The following is a 17,070-nucleotide window of genomic DNA, read 5'->3' as shown; positions in this document are numbered from 1 at the left end:
CTCTTGATTTAAAAGGAACAGAGGGAAGGAAAGGATGACAAACATGGAGACACATGCTATAAAAATTCTGTGGATATTAGTGCCCCCTATTTTTATTCTTAAACTGCCATGATTCAGTCTCCCTCCACCAGAAGAACATGCTGCAACGCTATCTGCCTATTTAATCACATCAAGACTGGAAAATCTGAAGTGAGTTGCAAAGGGTTGATGTTTATGGAGGATGTATAAGAATTGTATATGCTAATTCTCTTCCTCATATGACTGTCTGCCATATCTGATATCAACTACAGGCTCTGAGATAATCTCTATGACTAACTAATCTCAGTCTCAGTAAGCCCAGGCCACTCCAGGAGGAAAATAAGAGCAGTCCACAGAGTGGCCTATAGCAAGCAGATTGACTTTATCCCAAGATAAATGATTCATGGCAAATGGTAGAATTTTACTTGGAAAAAAAAAAAACATGATGTGTGGAATAGGAAAAGAACAAACACTGCTGCAAAAATTAAATGCTTGCAGCACAGAAATACAATTTAAATACAGCTATTGCTGAAAGATTAAGGGCTGAAAGGATTCATACTCTGAAAAGTCATTTCACTAACAAGAGAGTACAGACTGTTAAGAATCTTAACATTTATAAGTACTAGTGGACATTTCCATAAAATGACTCTCTTCTCCCTTCTCTCCTCCACTCATCTTCTAGCTAAAATCTAAAACAAAAAGGTATAGATTTTAATGTTCTGTTTTCCGGGATATAAAGAGGGAATACTATTATTTCAGTAACATATATATTTTGGACATGAATATATATAATTTCCCAATTGTCATAAATATGAAGAAAACACATATTCCCAGCATTCCTACCAGCTAGCTGCTAGACTCAACAGCTTGGCAGTTGGACCTGCTGGCTTGTGAAGCCAAATAGGTAAGTAAAGACTAAATGAACATCCTCAAGGTCTTTAATTAAGAGAAAAAAATACTCACTGTTTGAACCTAGGAAATGTAAGCAAATAACAAAACTTCTGGAACACTGAGGTTCAAGTTAATAGTGTGGCAAGCCTAAACAAAGGTTTGGTTTGTGACATAGAATACTTTTGACTCTATTCCTGTCTGAGGAGGCACTTCTTAAAACATGCCTAGCAGCAGCAGCAGAACTAGTGCCATCAAGAAGCCAGTTAAACAGGCAAAGAGAAGGCATTTTGAAGGTCTAAGAACCTTCATCTTTATGGACTACTCACCTCAATGCAAAATGCATTTCCCACAATACACACAGCCTCCCATATACACACACATGAAGGAAGTTAAGAAAACACATGTTCAACTATGACTAAGGATCAAACTGAACAGCTAAAAATTCTTTATCATTATATTGTATTTTCCTATGTTTCTTCACATTCTGAGCACATTTGCTCTTAAAGTCCATTCAAGGACATACATACCTGAATAAAGAAGCATTTAAATTTCATTCAGATGACAGTGAAAGTAAAAATTCAGTAAAACAGAAAAACACTTCTAACAGTTAAAACAAGCATACAATCTTACCACTTGATTGTTAAATTACTTGTTCCTGAAAGGAGTTTAATAAAGCTACATGGAGTCCTTTTCACATGCAAAAATAAACACACACACAAGCTTACCATTTGGCTATCATGGAAATATAAAGAAATCACTGGATAATGAAGAAGAATCCAAGTACAGCTGTCTCACAAAATATGAAAAATCACAGCAGGTCTAAACTCACTTCCCCCAAAGCTAGCATCATTATTACTCAATTATACACCAAAAACCAGCTGCAGTGAGTGAGTGTAACTACTCTTTTAACAATGATACCTACTCAAAGTCAAAGCTTATGCCATCACAGACAAACATGAGACATTTGTCCAATGCTCTTAGCTAGAATTCCTTTTTATCCAATTCACTTTGGACATCTTTCCAAAATTAAAAGCCAGCGGGAACAAACTCAGCTAACTCTATAACTGAAATTTAAAAATAAAAAACAAAGAGTTTCAGGGCTCTTGGACAAGGAGTGGGCAAGGAGTAAAGAATGGTGTCCTTTTTACTCTCAGATAATGGACTATCAATATACCAAATCAACAGTACCCAAAAAGCCGCCAGATATGTGGGTATCTCTCTCTTTATGTCTTCTCACAGAAGAATAAAAATACTCCTCTCCAGAGATATAAAGAATTATGCTGAAGCAACAATTACTGCAAATACAGTTTGAAAACATATTGGAGGAAGTGAAGGAAGATCCTAAAAGTTTCTGAGTTTTCTTTTTTTTTTTTTTGCATTCAGACCTCAGATGCATATGGTCTAGGTTGCAGTCATACACTGTCATATTTTACATTGTAAGATATGTCTCCCTGACAGTTGAATGTAAATGGAATTTTGTTACTCAGACCACAAAAAGTGAAATATCTGGGAATCCAGAATTCATCGATCTTTTATAAGATTTGATGCAAATCATGTATCTTCCCCAGATTCCAAATGTCTTACTCTCACATTTTTGAAAATGACATATTGTTCAGCTAACTAACTCCTTTTATTATATTATGAGTGCTAAGCAAAGCAATAACTATAACTGGAAGCAGTTAGTAAAAATTGTAACAGAACTGATATAAAGAATGGGTCTGGTCATTTAAAATAATAATATGGCATTAGTTTAAAAAGTGAGGGGGGAACTTGCCCCTTATGGTAGTGAGTTCCCTGTTAGCAGAGACATCCAAAGATAGGCAGAGTAACACCTATCATGAATTTAGTAACACAATTCAGTCATTGGATGTATAGCAGTGATACTGAGCAGGGCTCTATCAGGCTCCTGGGCACAAAAGCCTTTGCCTTTCTGTGTCATCCACTTCTTGATTACAGGAAATGGGCTTCATCCAGCCTTCATGACCTTGCCTGAGTTCCAAGGTACAGGTTCAAACAGATACTATTTAGGGGAGATAGGAGATGTGGAGACAAGGGAGGAGCAGTCCAGAAATCATAATGCAGCCTTAGGGCAGAGTCTTAGCTCCCCCACAAGGAATATATATAACAATATCATAGAATGCTTTTGCAGATACTAAAACCCCCACTAGGTGGGAAAAGTTAACTATATGCTGCCCACAAGGACAGAGACTCCAGACTGGTTAGAACAAAAAGGTTGATGATTCTGACTCCCAGTTATCTCACCACCAACCAATCAGAAGAATGTCATTGAACTGATCATCCCCTCTCTGAACCACTCTCATAAAACTTCTCACTACCCTCTCAAAGTTGGGACATAACAGTTTTGAGGGCATTAGCCTTCTGTGGCCTCCTTTGCCTAGCAAAGGAATAAAGCTGTTCTCTTATACATCACCCAAAACTCTCTCTTAGATTTAATTTGTACAGAGAATGGATTCAGCTTCAGTAGTAACTTTTAAGGTTCTTTCAAACTTTATGATTCTTTGACTCTGTGAATGCTGTTATGAACTATTTTCTAAAGTGATCATTTTTTTTTACACAGAAAATACTTGATTATTTTTATAAACCTGTCTTTTCACACGTTGAATCTATTTAAAGACGGCAAACATCTACAATTGTATCTGATGTCTTTATTCTCTTTCATAAGATAGATGTGAACACTTACTCTTGATGAAAACACAGGCTTATCTTTTAAAATGCATTCTTTTTATAATCAAAATTGAGATTAAAATAATCAGAAGGCAAATGGAGGAAGTAAGGTTTAGAAGACTAGCTGGTAAGAAGTTTGGGAACAACTAAACTGAAGATTCAAATATATGTATAACCGACCTCCAGAATTAAAAAGGAAGGAAGACAGAAAAGGAAGGGAGAAAGGAGGAAAGAAAAAGACAGAAATCAACCAGCCCCAGTCTGTGGCACCTGTACAAAGTTTTTAAATAAGAGTACCAATAAATTGTTCATCAAAGCCACACAAGGTCTCTTTCAAATTGAAATGACAGAATTGACTGGGAAAAAATCCTGAATACTTGCTACCTCTTAAGCAATGTTCAAAAAGTTCTGGAACACTTACTGTGCCAGGATACTCAAACTCTAAATGCCAACTTAAAAGTATTTACCTCTGAGCCATAAGATATGATCCCATTGGTCAAAATGTATTTACAACAAAGCATCACTAATTATCTTTTCAAGAAATAACTAAGCACAGGAAACTAACATCTGAGTCCTTTCTTACATTTCAACTATTATCGATTAGAAATGTCAAAGAATCAAAATCTCATTAATAAGCACTTTGTGACTGATCACTAAGTCCAATAAAATTATTTTTCATACAAAAATAGCTATGTTCCAAATCCTGTAAGCAAAAAGGAAAAGAAAAAGTCTTGAAAGAACCTGCTTTTGAGCCCCTCCTACTCCCCACCACCAAACAATCTGATTGGTAATCACTTCTATTACCCACGGCATAATTTTTCTTTCCTTGTTCCTTAGTCTCAAAGACACAAAAGGAAAATAAAATGTCATATCTAGTTTTAAAGTAATCAAAAAGCTAATCAGACATAAATCCAATCTCTATCCCAGAGAAAAAATCAGTATCTGTCTGAGTTACAAATCCTCTTTAAACTGTGGAAAGCCACACTTCTGCTAGGATTGGAGCAGCATAGAAGAACATATTCTAAGTGTTGTTTTCTAAGACTACCACTCAATTTTTAAAAATCAGAATATGCAATATTTTCCCCTAAAAATAAACAATTCTTTAGGCTACAAAATCGCAAAAAAAAAAATTCTCCAAATTACTTATTGGCAGGTCACCCAAGATACCCATGCTAGTTTGATCCCCCGTCTTTATCTAGGACCTCCTTTATCTCAGCAACAAGTCCATATGCTTGCCTGCATCACTTTCTCTTATCAAAAAACCCCATCTCTTTTTCCGCCCCCAGGCCATCTTGCTTACAGTATCCCATATACTCACGTGTAATTCCTTCCCCTCCATTCTGACAATTTTTTTTTTTTTTTGCCAAGGTTTCCACTCCTTTTAAAGCACCTCTTCACTTCTGCTAATATTTTCACTTTTGGGCTTCCCTGGTGGCTCAGTGCTGAAGAATCTACCTGCAATGCAGGAGACATGAGAGACACAAGTTTGATCCCTGGGTCAGAAAGATCCCCTGGAGAAGGAAATGGCAGCCCACTCCAGTATTCTTGCCTGGAGAATCCCATGGACAGAAGAGCCTGGCAGGCTACAGACCATGGGATCACAGAGTCGGACAGGACTGAGCAATTAACACTCACTTCTGCTACCTGTTTTTCTTTATTAACTTCAAAAAACACCAAGTCCATTTTCTTCAGAACCCTTCAGGTATCCAAACTCCAAACCCTTGGTGTGCCTAAGAACTAATTAAAACCACACATTAAAAAGGATAAACCAGCAACAATTGCTTCATTCTGAGCTGACCTTCATATCTATATAGACTTCCCAAGTGGCACTAGAGGTAAAAAATCTTCTTGGAATGCAGGAGACGTAAGAGATGCAGGTTCCATCCCTTGCTCAGGAAGAGCCCCTGGAGGAGGACACGGCAATCCATTCCAGTATTCTTGCCTGAAGAATTCCATGGACAGAGGAGCCTGATGAGCTGTGTCCATGGGGTCACAAAGAGTCGGACACAACTGAATCGACTTAGCACACAGCAAGCTTCATATATATAGTCCTTCTGATCCACCAGCAGCAAGACATGTGCAATGCTTTTCGGGTTGTACTGTGGCTGTGTATTAAGTCATTTTGTTTCCCTCTGGCTAAACCGCTCTCTATAGAAAGGTTTACGTATTATTGAGACACCTTCCTTGGATTTTGAAGCGAAGAAAAGTAGTCCATAAAAGCTGGATTTGACTCCCCCGAGTACCCTGTTCTAACAACTGAAATACCATTGAGACAGCTGGGCAATATAATCAGTTCAACCTATGTCAAGTTCTTCCCTCACTCATCCAGCAACTGTTTGCTAGGCAATGATCTGGGTGCTATGGATATAAAAACTCTATGATCTCATATTAGTAAGGGTTCTGATGCAATAATGCACATGCTTGCATACTCAGTCGCTTCAGTCATGTCCTACTCTTTGCCTCCCTATGGACTGTAGCTCACCAGGCTCCTCTGTCCATGGGATTATCCTGGCAAGAATACTAGAGTGGGTTGCCATTTCCTCCTCCAGGGGATATTCCCGACCCAGGGATCCAACCCGCCTCTCTTATATCTCCTGAATTGGCAGGGTGGCTCTTTACCTGTAGCACCACCTGGGAAGCTCAACCCAGTAATGCTGTATGGCAAATAATTTCAAAGTTTCAGTGTACTATCACGTTTATTTTGCACATTCATGGGTCTAAGGGATTGCAACAGTTTGGCTGGCTCAGTTGGGCTCATCTAAGCTAGACTGGACTCTAGACGTCAGGTTAGGTTCAGGTCTGCTCTGGTCTTCATCCCTGGACCTAGGGTGTAGGAGGAACAAATACTTGAGTCATGTTCTTCTCATGGCATAAGTCAGAAGCTCAAGAGGGTTGTGTGGAAACATGTGATGCCTCTTTTAAGTCCTTGGTCTAGAATTGACAGACTGTTATATCCACTTATATTGTACTGGCCAAAATTATATGGCCAAGCCCCAAATCAATAGGAAATGAATATATACTGTGCCGACATGCCATGCTGTGCTAAGTCACTTCAGTCATGTCTGACTCTGTGTGACGCTATGGACTGTAGCTAACCAGGCTCCTCTGCCCATGGGATTCTCCAGGCAAGAATACTGGAATGGGTTGCCATTTCCTCCTCCAGAGGATCTTCTTGACCCAGGAATCAAATGTGTCTCTTATGTCTCCCACATTAGCAGGCAGGTTCCTTACCACTAGCACCACCTGGGAAGACATTGTGCCCACAGTGAGCCACAACCAGGATAAAGATGAAAGGAAGCGCTGTAAGCAAAAAATACAATCTATCCATATGGTCCGGATCATAAACAACTTCCAGCCTAGTAAGGGAGATATAATGAGCGGGAATGCTCAGTCACTCAGCCACTGTCATGTCCGACTCTTTGCAGCCCCATGGACTGTAGCCCTCAAGGCTCCTCTGTCAATGGAATTTTCCAGGCAAGAATACTGGAGTGTGTTGCCATTTTCCACTCGAATGAGGGTGACTAGGGTCAGCCAAAACTCACCATTACCATCTCATACTTTTTTTTTAAACTCTATCTCATCTACTGTGCAGAATTCCAGACTGACCCACCCTTCCTAAAAATTCCCCTCAAAGGGTTCTGAACCTTAGTGCGTATCTTAAATGACCCTGAGATCTGGTTTTCTCAACCACCATGCGGCATCTATTTCCTCCTGTCCTGCTCAAGGAGCAAAAGCAATGCATGATTGCTGCCAAAGGCAAAAGAGGTAGTCACATGATCAGTTCAGTTCAGTCACTCAGTCGTGTCCAACTCTTTGCGACCCCATGAATCACAGCACGCCAGGCCTCCCTGTCCATCACCAAATCCCGGAGTTCACTCAAACTCATGTCCATCGAGTCGGTGATGCCATCCAGCCATCTCATTCTCTGTCGTCCCCTTCTTTTCCCGCCCCTAATCCTTCCCAGCATCAGATTCTTTTCCAGTGAGTCAACTCGTCACATGAGGTGGCCAAAGTATTGGAGTTTCAGCTTTAGCATCAGTCCTTCCAATGAACACCCAGGACTGATCTCCTCTAGGATGGACCGGTTGGATCTCCTTGCAGTCCAAGGGACTCTCAAGAGTCTTCTCCAGCACCACAGTTCAAAAGCATTAACTATTCGGCACTCAGCTTTCTTCACAGTCCAACTCTCACATTCATACATGACCACGGGAAAAACCATAGCCTTGACTAGACAGACCTTGGTTGGCAAAGTAATGTCTCTGCTTTTTAATATGCTATCTAGGTTGGTCATAATTTTCCTTCCAAGGAGTCAGTTCAGTTCAGTTCAGTCGCTCAGTCGTGTCCGACTCTCCGCGACCCCATGAATCACAGCACGCCAGGCCTCCCTGTCCATCACCAACTCCCGGAGTTCACTCAAACTCATGTCCACAGAGTCGGTGATGCCATCCAGCCATCTCATTCTCCGTCGTCCCCTTCTCCTCCCGCCCCCAACCTTTCCCAGCATCAGAGTCTTTTCCAGTGAGTCAACTCGTCGCATGAGGTGGCCAAAATATTGCAGTTTCAGCTTTAGCATCAGTCCCTCCAATGAACATCCAGGATTGATCTCCTCTAGAATGGACTGGTTGGATCTCCTTGCAGTATAAGAGACTCTCAAGAGTCTTCTCCAACACCACAGTTCAAAAGCATCGATTCTTCGGCGATCAGCCTTCTTCACAGTCCAACTCTCACATCCATACATGACCACGGGAAAAACCATTGCCTTGACTAGACGGACCTTGGTTGGCAAAGTAATGTCTCTGCTTTTTAATATACTGTCAAGGTTGGTCATAACTTTCCTTCCAAGGAGCAAGCGTCTTTTAATTTCATGGCTGCAATCAGCATCCGCAGTGATTTTGGAGCCCAAAAAAACGAAGTCTGACACTGTTTCCACTGTTTTTCCATCTATTTCCCATGAAGTGATGGGACCAGATGCCATGATCTTTGTTTTCTGAATGTTGAGCTTCAAGCCAACCTTTTCACTCTCCTCTTTCACTTTCATCAAGAGGCTTTTGAGTTCCTCTTCACTTTCTGCCATAAGGGTAGTGTCATCTGCATATCTGAGGTTATTGATATTTCTCCCGGCAATCTTGATTCCAGCTTGTGCTTCTTCCAGCCCAGCGTTCCTCATGATGTACTCTGCATATAAGTTAAATAAGCAAGGTGACAATATACAACCTTGACGTACACCTTTTCCTATTTGGAACCAGTCTGTTGTTCCATGTCCAGTTCTAACAGTTGCTTCCTGACCTGCATACAGGTTTCTCAAGAGGCAGGTCAGGTGGTCTGGGATTCCCATCTCTTTCAGAATGTTCCACAGTTTATTGTGATCGACACAGTCAAAGGCTTTGGCATAGTCAATAAAGCAGAAATAGATGTTTTTCTGAAACTCTCTTGCTTTCTCCATGATCCAGCGGATGTTGGCAATTTGATCTCTGGTGCCTCTGCCTTTTCTAAAACCTGCTTGAACATCTGGGAGTTCACGGTTTATATAGTGATAGAAGCAAGGTCCGGTGCTGTAAAGAGCAGTATTGCATAGGAACCTGGAATGTTAGGTCCATGAATCAAGGCAAATTGGAAGTGGTCAAACAGGAGATGGCAAGAGTGAACGTTGACATTCTAGGAATCAGTGAATTAAAATGGACTGGAATGGGTGAATTTAACTCAGACGACCATTATATCTACTACTGTGGGCAGGAATCCCTTAGAAGAAATGGAGTAGCCATCATGGTCAACAAAAGAGTCCGAAATGCAGTACTTGGATGCAATCTTAAAAATGACAGGATGATTTCTGTTCGTTTCCAAGGCAAACCATTCAATATTACAGTAATCCAGGCCTATGCCCCAACGAGTAGTGCTGAAGAAGCCGAAGTTAATCGGTTCTATGAAGACCTACAAGACCTTTTAGAACTAACACCCAAAAAAGATGTCCTTTTCATTATAGGGGACTGGAATGCAAAAGTAGGAAGTCAAGAAACACCTGGAGTAACAGGCAAATTTGGCCTTGGAGCACGGAATGAAGCAGGGCAAAGGCTAATAGAGTTTTGTCAAGAGAACGCACTGGTCATAGCAAACACCCTCTTCCAACAACACAAGAGAAGACTCTACACATGGACATCACCAGATGGTCAACACCGAAATCAGATTGATTATATTCCAAGGAGTAAGCATCTTTTAATTTCATGGTTGCAGTCACCACCTACCGTGATTTTGGAGCCCCCAAAAATAAAGTCAGCCACTGTTTCCCCATCTATGTGCCATGGAGTGATGGGACCAGATGCCATGATCTTAGTTTTCTGAATGTGGAGCTTCAAGCCAACTTTTTCACTCTCATCAAGAGGCTCTTTAGTTCTTCACTTTTTGCCACAAGGGTGGTGTCATCTGCATCTCTGAGGTTATTGATATTTCTCCCTGCAATCTTGATTCCAGCGTGTGTTTCTTCCAGCCCAGTGTTTCTCATGATGTACTCTGCATAGAAGTTAAATAAGCAGGGTGACAATATACAGCCTTGATGTACTCCTTTTCCTATTTGGAACCAGTCTGTTGTTCCATGTACAGTTCTAACTGTTGCTTCCTGACCTGCATATAGGTTTCTCAAGAGGCAGGTCAGGTGGTCTGGGATTCCATCTCTTTCAGAATTTTCCACAGTTTGTTGTGATCCACACAGTCAAAGGCTTTGTCATAGTCAATAAAGCAGACACAGATGTTTTTCTGGAACTCTCTTACTTTTTCCATGATCCAGCGGATGTTGGCAATTTGATCTCTGGTTCCTCTGCCTCTTCTAAAACCAGCTTGAACATCTGGAAGTTAACGGTTCATGTACTGCTGAAGCCTGGCTTGGAGAATTTTAAGCATTACTTTACTAGCATGGGAGATGAGTACAATTGTGCACCAGTTTGAGCATTCTTTGGCATTGCCCTTCTTTGGGATTGGAATAAAAATGGATCTTTTCCAGGCCTGTGGTCACTGCTGAGTTTTCCAAATTAGGGGGCATATTGAGTGCAGCACTTTCACAGCATCATCTTTCAGGATTTGAAATAGCTCAACTGGAATTCCATCACTTCCACTAGCTTTTTTCGTAGTGATGCTTCCCAAGGCCCACCTGAGGATGTCTGGCTCTAGGTGAGTGTGAGTGATAACATCTTCATGATTATCTGGGTCATGAAGATCTTTTTTGCACAGTCTGTGAAAAAGACTAATCTTCTCTTGAGCTGCATAAAGATCAAATGGCAGGTGAGATAACCAAATTATGCTTTCCCCTGCTAACTGGTCTATCTCCTGGGTAAATTTATGGTGGCAGAAGGAAGCTAGGCTCTAGCACTGTTCCTGCACATTACCAAGAAAAAGCAATCTAAAAAGGAAAGAGTGCTATTACTTAGTTAAGGTGGAAATTTCCTAGTTCTATCTACACACATCATGTTTGACCATCCTTGGCCATCATTCTAATACTTAGAATTAGTAGTAAAAATTCTAGGAAAAAGAGGTGCTTCTAGAAAGTACAATAGAATTTAAGAAAAAATTAATATTCTAAGAAAGTACCAAATATCAAGAGCTGAATGTTGTTGAATGTCTCCACATTCTCTAATGGTCCCTGGTAATACTGCTGAGTAAACAGAAATATCTTATCCCCCTCTTCCATTTATCTGCCAATACCTACCCTGCTACAGTGGAGTGGGCAGAAAGAGTGAATATTCAGTAGCTGTTAGGTGTGGTTAATGTTCTACAGTATGCACACTACACACTGCCATCTTTTATCTGAAACATTAGTTCCATCTTCCAATCATAATGCCGACTTTATCCCAGCAACTTCTGTGAAGTTGGAAGCACCACTTGAATAAGACTTATACAATAATATATATAATATTTAGATAAATAAAAATACCATAATGAAAGATAGATAAAGATGGGGACAAAGAGACAGACATTAAGGAAGAATGAAAGGAAAAAGCTGTATATTTTAGTGCTTTTTTTCCTTAAAAAATTTTTAAATATGGATCATTTTTAATGCCTTTATTGAATTTGTTACAAAATTGGTTCTGTTTTAAGTTTTGTTTGATGGACAAGAGGCATGAGGGATCTTAGCTTTCCAACCAGTGTTTGAACCTATACCACCTACCTCTCCCTGCCATGTAAGGTAACTGCTCAAACACTGGACCACGAGGGAAGTCCCTATTTAAGTGCTCTTTAATGGTACTTAGCTCTTGCATTTTGAACAAGAGGCTTCATATTATAATTTTGTCCTGGACCCCTCAAATTAAGAAGCCTGTCTTCATCTATAATGCAGTCCCTGAAGATGAACAACAGAAACAGTGCTGGTTATCATAAAACTCTCTCCTCTCTTTTCTTTACCCGAAGCGTTTCCTTCTGTATGCCATTGTTCACATGCGCGTCTTTTGGACTGCAAATGTCACAGCTTATTCTCCGCTTTGATAAGATTCCCATACAGATAAATACTTTGCTAAATGAGCAGACCTGGTTAATAATAATTTCCTCCAAGGGAAAATACAGGAAGCTGAAATAATACAGTGCTTTGAATTTCTTTATTGTGCTGGTAGGTACTAATCACCATACCAGAAATAAAACATCGAGCTTCCCCCCTATAATTGGCAAAATTCATGAATTACCACAGAAAACAAGCTAACCTAAAAATAATTTTATTAGATTTAAGGTGCTAAATGGTTGGTTAGACACAGGAAGCTGCCACACTGAGACTAACCGCCTCTTCTACCATATTTGTCTGCTGGCTTGTCTTACCACCCAACAAAGCAAGCCTCAGGTAAGAGCCATAATAAAGAAATCTGGTTTGAACTTCCTCCACATGTTGCTCATTAGACAAACTGTAGACAATGAAATGGAGAAGGCAATAGCACCCCACTCCAGTACTCTTGCCTGGGAAATCCCATGGGTGGAGGAGCCTGGTGGGCTACAGTTCATGGGGTCGCTGAGTTGGACACGACTGAGCGACTTCACTTTCACTTTCATGCATTGTAGAAGGAAATGGCAACCCACTCCAGTGTTCGTGCCCAGAGAATCCCAGGGATGGGGGAGCCTGGTGGGCTTCCATCTATGGGGTTGCACAGAGTCAGACACAACTGAGGCGACTTGGCAGCAGCAGCAGCAACAGCAGATAGTTAAAGGTGGAAAGCAATCACACAATCATATAACCCATGCTTTTCATTTTAAATGGAATAACTAAGGTCCACAGAAGTGATTTTAAAATGTAATCTCAAGATTGAAAAGATCCTTAAGGATCCTGTTACCAAATTCTCCATCAGACTTTAGAATCTCTTCCAAGTGCTGGAAAAATCCGAGTTCTGGGAAGCTCATTAAGGAAGATACTTACTTCCTTTTTATAATGCTTCCTTCTCATATTAAGTTAAAATCTATATTTACTACAGCTTCTATCCATTGGTCTTCACTCTTATATCTGAGGCCACTTAGTAGACTTTAAATGTTGGAGGACAATGATCATGTCTAAACTAAATCTTCTTCTTCAACCCAATATTCTTTGATTCTTCCTCAATGTCCAACCTAAGATCATATAACTGCTGCTGCTAAGTCGCTTCAGTCGTGTCCGACCCTGTGCAACCCCATAGACGGAAGCCCACCAGGCTCCCCCTTCCCTAGGATTCTCCAGGCAAGAACACTGGAGTGGGTTGCCATTTCCTTCTCCAATGTGTGAAAGTGAAAAGTGAAAGTGAAGTCGCTCAGTTGTGTCTGACTCTTAGCGACCCCATGGACTGCAGCCAACCAGGCTCCTCCACCCATGGGATTTCCCAGGCAAGAGTACTGGAGTGGGGTGCCACTGCCTTCTCCGAAGATCATATAACTAGTCAGTGGCAAATTAAGAGCAAGATTTCCATCCGCTCAGTGTCTTTTATTGTTCTCTTTTCCCTTTACCCCATGACTGTAAAACATGACTGGTACGTTTATGACTATAAAACATCAATGGTAAAACATGTGGGATCAACTAGGATTGCCTAACAGAGCAACCTCAATTTTTTACCAAAGCAGGGAATACCTCAGTTCAGTTGTTCAGTCGTGTCTGACTCTTTGTGACCCCATGGACTGCAGCATGTCAGGCCTCCCTGTCCATCACCAACTCCCGGAGTTTACTCAAACTCATGTCCATCGAGTTGGTGATGCCATCCAAACATCTCATCCTCTGTCGTCCCCTTCTCCTCCTGTTCTCAATCTTTTCCAGCATCAGGGTCTTTTCAAATGAGTCAGCTCTTCGCATCAGGTGGCCAAGTTATTCGTGTCTCAGCTTCAACATCAGTCCTTTCAATGAACACCCAGGACTGATCTCCTTTAGAATGTACTGGTTGGAAGTCCTTCCAATAGTCTTTTCCAATACCACAGTTCAAAAGCATCAATTCTTCAGCACTCAGTTTTCTTTACAGTCCAACTCTCACATCCCTCCATGACTACTGGAAAAACCATAGCCTTGACTAGACAGACCTTTGTCAGCAAAGTAATATCTCTGGTTTTTAATATGCTGTCTAGGTTGGTCATAACTTCCCTTCCAAAGACTAAACGTCTTTCAATTTCGTGGCTGCAGTCACCACCTGCAGTGATTTTGGAGCCCCAAAAAATAAAGTCAGCGACTGTTTCCCCATCTATTTGCCATGAAGTGATGGGACTGGATGCCATGATCTTAGTTTTCTGAATGTTGAGTTTTAAGCCAACTTTTTCACTCTCCTCTTTCACTTTCATCAAGAGGCTCCTTAGTTCTTCTTCACTTTCTGCCATAAGACTGGTGTCATCTGCATATCTGAGGTTATTGATATTTCCCCCAGCCATCGTGATTCCAGCTTCTTCCAGCCCAGCGTTTCTCATGATGTACTGTGCATATAAGGGACAACATAAAGGCCTCTAAAACACCTGAATCAGACAAGCTACCTTCATTCCCACTTTCCTCTCCTGCATCTCACTAAAATCACCACATATTCCCAGAGTTCCAGGCCACTAAGCTTCTGTTGGGATGCTATTTAATTTACTTGACAATTCAGCACTGGCACTATTTTGCATTAATATAGGCTACAGCAGGATAAAGAAACCAAAGCTAATCCCAAACACCTCATCATTAAAATAGAGAGATATAACGCCTAAAAAGGACTTGCCTGGTGGCTCAGTGGTACAGAATCTGCCTGAAACACATGAGACACGGGAGAAGCAAGTTTGATGCCTGGGTCAAGAAGATTTCTTGGAGAAGGGAATGACAACACACTCCAGTATTCTGGCCTGGGAAATCCCATGGACAGAGAATCCTGGCGGGTTACAATCCATGGGATCACAAAAGAATTGGACACAACTGAGTGACTAAACAGCAACAACAAGGCCTAGAAAATCTAGAAATTGGGGATAAGGAGGAGAAAGAAGCAGAAAAGAGGCTGACTGTAGTGATTAGCTTGTTTAGAAGCAAGAGAGTTCCAGAAAAACATCTATTTCTGCTTCATTGACTATGCCAAAGCCTTTGACTGTGTGGATCACAATAAACTGTGGAACATTCTGAAAGAGATGGGAATCCCAGACCACCTGACCTGCCTCTTGAGAAACCTGTATGCAGGTCAGGAAGCAACAGTCAGAACTGGACATGGAACAACAGACTGGTTCCAAATAGGAAAAGGAGTACGTCAAGGCTGTATATTGTCACCTTACTTATTTAACTTATATGCAGAGTACATCATGAGGAACGCTGGGCTGGAAGAAGCACAAGCTGGAATCAAGATTGCTGGGAGAAATATCAATAACCTCAGATATGCAGATGACACCACCCTTATGGCAGAAAGTGAAGAGGAACTCAAAAGCCTCTTGATGAAAGTGAAAGAGGAGAGTGAAAAAGTTGGCTTGAAGCTCAACATTCAGAAAACAAAGATCATGGCATTTGGTCCCATCACTTCATGGGAAATAGATGGAAAGACAGTGGAAACAGTGTCAGACTTTATTTCTGGGGGCTCCAACATCACTGCAGATGCTGACTGCAGCCATGAAATTAAAAGACGCTTACTCCTTGGAAGGAAAGTTATGACCAACCTAGATAGTATATTAAAAAGCAGAGGCATTACTTTGCCAACAAAGGTCCGTCTAGTCAAGGCTATGGTTTTTCCCGTGGTCATGAACGGATGTGAGATTTGGACTGTGAAGAAAGCTGATCGCCGAAGAATCGATGCTTTTGAACTGTGGTGCTGAAGAAGACTCTTGAGAGTCCCTTATACTGCAAGGAGATCCAACCAGTCCATTCTAAAGGAGATCAACCCTGGGTGTTCATTGGAAGGACTGATGCTAAAGCTGAAACTCCAATACTTTGGCCACCTCATGCGATGAGTTGACTCACTGGAAAAGACTCTGATGCTGGGTAAGGTTGGGGGCGGGAGGAGAAGGGGACGACCGAGAATGAGATGGCTGGATGGCATCACCGACTCTGTGGACATGAGTTTGAGTGAACTCTGGGATTTGGTGATGGACAGGGAGGCCTGGCGTGCTGTGATTCATGGGATTGCAGAGAATCGGACACGACTGAGCGACTGAACTGAACTGAACTGTTAGAATACATCAAGCCTTAAAATCATTATTATTTTCTGAGTGAGTGATCGTCACTCAGTCGTGTCCAATTCTTTGTGACTCCATGGAGTGTAGCCTGCCAGGCTCCTCTGTCCATGGAATTCTCCAGGCAAGAATACTGGAGTGAGTTGCCACTTCCTTCTCCAATTATTTTCTGGGGTCCATGCAATAATTTAATAACAATAGATACCATTTCTGGAGCACTATATATTAGACATCCTACTTGAAAAGTAATACTATTAACTTCCTCCCAGATGTTAATCTCATTTTACTGGTGAGAAAACTAATGTTCAGATTCACTTGCCCAAGGTCATACACCCAGTAAAGTGACACAGTAAAGACTTAACTGCTTAAAGAACCCAGGATTTTTACCATCCTCCACTCTCTTACATATAGGCTTCTAAGAGTGTCTGACTGTGTGAAATGCAGGGAGGGAGATGAAAGGAAATAATGTATAATCTTTAGGATAACTGAGAGAGTCAGGTCTGGAATCCACTCTGACTCCACTAAACCTCAGAATCAGGCAGGCCTTTAGGAACCAAGTGGAAAAAAAAATCCAGAACCCAGCACATCAGGGATACTGAAGCTAAAGTAACATTGTTAAGAAGACCAAGGTAAGTTTGATCAGGGATTAAGGACTCTACGATGACATGCATAGGTTTATCCTCAACTGTGTAGTATGGTGTATGGTACATAGGAGGCGCTATGAAGGCATACAGTCGGCACACTTGTGAAATTACTGAATTATCATCGTGTTCTTACAACTTGTGAATATTTCAAAGCAATGTAAGTGCTGGAACAATTCAGAGCTAGGGAATGATCCTGTGGTCCAAGCTTATTCCAGGAACATATCTAGGAGAACAATAATGAGAATGC

The 17,070-nt window shown here is 41.2% G+C and overlaps 1 long non-coding RNA gene across 4 annotated transcripts in view; it reads right to left on the bottom strand.

The window, feature by feature from the left end:
• Positions 1-4,783: 4,783 nt before the first annotated feature.
• LOC129563799 (uncharacterized) overlaps positions 4,784-17,070 on the bottom strand; it is a 519,846-nt gene continuing 507,559 nt past the window's right edge. For all 4 annotated transcript variants that reach the window (XR_016036934.1, XR_016036931.1, XR_016036933.1 and 1 more), the window contains one exon: positions 4,784-5,049. This is a non-coding gene — a long non-coding RNA (uncharacterized LOC129563799). The remainder of the gene's footprint in view (positions 5,050-17,070) is intronic.

The sequence above is a fragment of the Moschus berezovskii genome, chromosome X (genome assembly GCF_049115385.1).
Source record: "Moschus berezovskii isolate FMDL1 chromosome X, NW_MosBer_1.0, whole genome shotgun sequence".
Taxonomy (NCBI): Eukaryota; Metazoa; Chordata; class Mammalia; order Artiodactyla; family Moschidae; genus Moschus; species Moschus berezovskii.
The sequence above is the reverse complement of the archived record's forward strand: the minus strand, read 5'-3'. Positions and strand labels throughout refer to the sequence as shown.